The following is a 4,825-nucleotide window of genomic DNA, read 5'->3' as shown; positions in this document are numbered from 1 at the left end:
ACCGAATCCACAGAAAACATTGAAAGGAAGGATCCATCTGCCTGGACCAACCTCCTTAATTACACTTTATCTTCTCAATTCACTTTTCCTTTTCCTTTTTTTTTTTTTATGCTAGGGATTGAAATCAGGGCCTCACATATGCTAGGCAAGAGCTCTACCACTTAACCACATCCCCAGCTCATATTTTATTTTAAGACAGGGTCTCCCTCAGTTGCTGAGACTGGCTTTGAACTTGCAATCCTCCTGCCTTAATCTCTGGAGTATCCGGGACTGTGGGCATGTGCCACCGTGCCTGGCTCCCACTCACTCTTACTCCTCTCTCCATTCCTCTTACTAAGGGGAAGCAGTGTCCATTTCAAGAAGGGTGTCAAGATTAAAATCAGAGGTGCAGGTGAGCAAGCTCATCTCTCAGTGCAAGCATTTCAGATTAGAAGGGAATCAGGGATATCCGTCTTTGGAGAGATCTCAGATGTAGGGTATGGACAACCAACATCCACCCATTTGCAGTATATTGGAGCCCGCATCATCGGGGTCCAAGCACAAGGGTAGTTCAACTGTGGGACCCAAAAAGGTTGGGGGAAGGAGTTCATGAAAATGACATCCACACTGACAAATGCACAGGCAGTTTCTTTCTCACAATTGGACATATTTGTTGCCAAGGAAACCGAGGAGGGGGCAGGCTCTGGGTGTGCAGGTTACCTGAGCTGGAGCAAAGCAGCCATAGGACTGAAGGTGGGGAAAACTCTGATAGTTAGCTGCAGCCCTCGTTCATTCATGACAAAGCAGGAAAATTGCAGGGGAGGAGAAAAGCAAGCCATACTAGCCCCCTTCCCATATCCTCTCCCCTGCAATATCCACCTATAGGAGGATGAGGAGGGGACCCTGGCTATTCTCACACCAGGTTTCCTCCATCCATCAAAGCGGCACATTGTTTACTAGGGAACAAGCATTTCAGCTTGCAAATGCCCCTGTTTCAGTATTTCCAATACTGTTGGAAATTCTCCAACAGTAACTTGGAATACCATCACTTAAAACACTGAATTCTTATCATCTAGATTCAAGTACTTACTGAGTAACTGTCACACTTCTGGTACTGTTTGGCACTTAGGATACAAATTGAATTAAAGCACTGTCTCAATCTTAAGGAGATCATAAGCTGTCACTGAACTATCCATATTCATTCTGTGAAGTGTAATTCACTGAGTATCTTCTATGTGTTAGACATGGGGGACTGAGACTCTCTAGGCAGTCACCTGGACCTAGTGATGTTTCTAAAATTGAATCGTTGGTTCCCATAATGTGTGAATTTCTTAGTGTGGTGACCAAGATGCCTCCAGAGGGGGCCTGGCCTTCCTCTCCAGGCTGCCTCCTCACAAGTCCCATTGGCTTACTTTTAAAGTCTCTAAAATGTGTCATGAGCTCTCACTTCTCTTTGTCTTTTCAAAAGCCCTTCACTTTCTGGTTTAACTTTAGGAAGTTCATCGTGGTAGCAATATGGAGTAGGTACCGCAGTGGGGTGCATGTCAGGTAGGAGTTATTATTCACTTAGTAAGAAATGATGAAGTTCTAAAACTTAGGCATTTGTGGAGGACAGAAGGGAGGAGCTACTGAGAGAAAGATTTAGAAAGTTGCCTGGACAGACATGAGTGATCGTATCTGAGGATCAAGGAGGAGAGTGGGAAGTCTTACTCTCAACCTGGGCAACTTGGTAAGGACAGCCTTTTGCCAGACAGGGATTCCCCAGAAGAAGCACAATGGTGGGGTATAATGGTGATGGGAATGTGGTGGAGGGAATGAGGACAGTGGAGGTTAGATTTGTTTAAGTGGAGACATTCCACATACATGTTGTATGGATAGGTCTGGGACTGACCCCAAGGACAGGTCTCAGGAGACAGATCTGGGCTGGACATGTAGATTTTTTCATCAGCATGTAAATGGTAGTCAGTCAGGTTAGTCAAGGAAAGAGTACAGATCGAGAAGAACAGAGATGTGAAGATAGACCTTCGAAAACCTGAACACCAACAGGTCAGAAAGAAAGATGGGTTCTGCCCAACATGGAGAAGGAACAGCTGGGAAGCAAAGGAAAAAAACAAAAAACAGGAGAGAGACACAGGAGGGGAGCAGAGGAAGATGGTTCAAGAGAAGAGAAGAAATGCTCAAGAGTCCGCTTTGAAAAGAACAACAAAGGGCAGGTTTAGTGATTGGACTACTGCCCATCTTAGCGAGTCAGAAAGTGGATGTGGGAACTGTTCTAGCAGAGAAGAGAGTGGGAGAGGAGACTTCTGTGAGCCTGGACCAAAGCTGAGCGGGGAATGAGGCTGTGGGGCTGGCCACCAGATCCTGATGGGCTTCCATGCCCCACCTGGCATGGGCTTTGTGCTGTAGTCAACAGGGAACAAATACACAGACCAACTCATTATTTTTCTTTTTCTATAAGTCATTTGTAAAAATGGAGGTAAAATTGACATAGAATGAAATGTCTGGATCTCAAGGGTTCAATTCAAGGGGTTTTGGCAAATGTGAAACTGTGTAACCAACACACGACCAGGTTGAAGTACTTCTGTCACCCAGAAGCTTCCCTCCAGCCTGGTTCTCATGACTTTCCACTACTAGAGCAGCTGCTCTTCTCATTCCTATCCCACAGATTACTTTTCTCTTCTTACATTTCATGTAAATTAGACTGTGAGGATATAAACTTTTCCAGGCTTCTTTTGATCAGCAGAATGTTTTGGGGATTTATTCATATTTGTTGAGTGAATTAGCAACTCGTTCTTTTTTACTGAAAGAGCATTATTATATAAAGTACAATTTGCTTAATCATTTTTCTACTGATGGACATTTAATTTGTTATAAGTTTTTGGCTATAATGTTGCCAAAGCATTCTTCCGCAAGACTTGTTGGCATATGTTTTCATTTAGCAAATAGCAAGGAGTACAAATATATTATAAGGTAGGTATATTTCAATTTTGTAAGAAACAGTTTTCCAAAGCAATCGTGTCATTTATGAGCACCATTAATGTGACAGAGTTCCAGTTATTTCACATTCTTGGTTTTTGCCACATCATGCATTCAGTCTTTCAAAATTTGAGCCATTCTCAGGAGCGTGAAGTGGTGTCTCATGGTGGGTTTAATTTGCATTTCTCTGGTGACTAAAGATTCTGAACACCTTTGCAAACCCTTATCATTTGCATTACTTCATTTGTTAAGTATCTGCTCAAAACTTTTTCCCATTTATGTTTGATATATGTATATGTTGAGGGAAATGATAATTGGCATATTAGATGTTGGAAGCAATTGGTATTGTAGCCAGAATTAGACAGGCAGTCAGTATAGATAGGTAAATTGAGTCAGGTCGGATCAAGGAGGTCAATTTTGAGTGAGTCTGGGAAGTTGGAGGCTGTCCCCTGAGGCACTGAAATGTTAGTTCCTTCAGAGCCCTTCCTCCGCCCTTATCAAGAACCTGCCCCTGCTCCAACCTGTTGCCAAGGTAACCAGTGTGTGTGGGGGGGAATTGCCCCTCCCTACCAAGTTGTTAATGTGTCCTTGACTACTCTTTACTGCCCTTCCTCCTTCAGCCCACCTGGTTCCCACCTCAGCCTAGTCTTGGGCCTAGTCACTTAGGCAGGAAGGAGAAAGACTAGGGGGAAAAGGCAGGAGAACAAAGGAAATCTAGGACATATAAAAGGGCAGAATACCTCGATTCTTGGGATATCAGGATACCAGCTATGGCCCCCTTCTCCTTCACAGAAGAAGTCTATGTTACTCCTTTTTAAATAAACCCTGCTTTATATGCTTGCCTCCGTATGCTTCTGTACTGTTCAGACTTCAACATGTGAGGAAGCAGGACTCATCACCGATAACAGGCAGCATCAGTATTTGCTAACATTCTAAGTGGGTTTAAAATAGAACCATTTATGCATTCCGTCAACGGGAAAATTGGATAACTGAAATATGGAAATAGTCTTTCATATGTAAAGTCAGATGACTTTTAATCTTATCCATTATGTTTATCCTATATCAAGCTCTTTGACGGTTTGATCAGTCTATACACTAAAGGGCAGATCTTTATGGTTAGAAGACAAAGAAAACCCATGTCATAGATCCAGTTAATTCCAGGGTTGAAACAGGAACCAGACCAACAAAGTGCACGGCAGAGGTGAGGTTTTCTATTTCCATATTTAGTAGTAGATGTTGTCATAAGTACAGAACAGACACTTGAGTGGGCTGTTTTTGAGTTGTACAGTGGAGTGAGCACTTGCACTGTAAGGGAAGTTCTGTTCTGGAGTGTGGGCACTGGGCTGCAAGGGCCGGTGTGGGCATCTTCTCTCTACCTGTATTCCAGCACATACGCATAGCACGACTCACCCCACCTTGATGCTAAATCATCCTTGTTTCTTGTGTTTTCCTTATCTATTTTTAACGCCGATGTCCAGAATACATTTCTGATATGTGTCAGTGTCTTTGTGGGAGGTTCCCTGCATGCACCATTTTGAAAGTAAGCTCTGAGGTGACAGCAAAGTCCACCTTCCGTGTCACCTTCTGGCCTGTGCTCACAGGCATGCCTGACTGATTTAGGGCCCAGGCAGCCAAAATCCAATCACAATGCGATGCAGCTGGAGCATACACTACATTAACGTTTAACGAGGGTCTCCTTTCTCTTTCAAAACAGTAAGGCACAGGGGCAACAGGGCTGGACAGTGCTGGTGAAGGCCCAAGAGCTCAGTGAAGGCCTAGCGGGAATACACCTGTGCACGCGCACGTCCCGGCGGCACGGCCGGTGCGCGCGCACGCCCTCGCGCACGCCCTCGGCTTCCTCCCGGCGCCT

This window comes from Marmota marmota, unplaced genomic scaffold (genome assembly GCF_001458135.2).
Source record: "Marmota marmota marmota unplaced genomic scaffold, marMar, whole genome shotgun sequence".
In the NCBI taxonomy this organism is placed as follows: domain Eukaryota; kingdom Metazoa; phylum Chordata; class Mammalia; order Rodentia; family Sciuridae; genus Marmota; species Marmota marmota.
The sequence above is the reverse complement of the archived record's forward strand: the minus strand, read 5'-3'. Positions refer to the sequence as shown.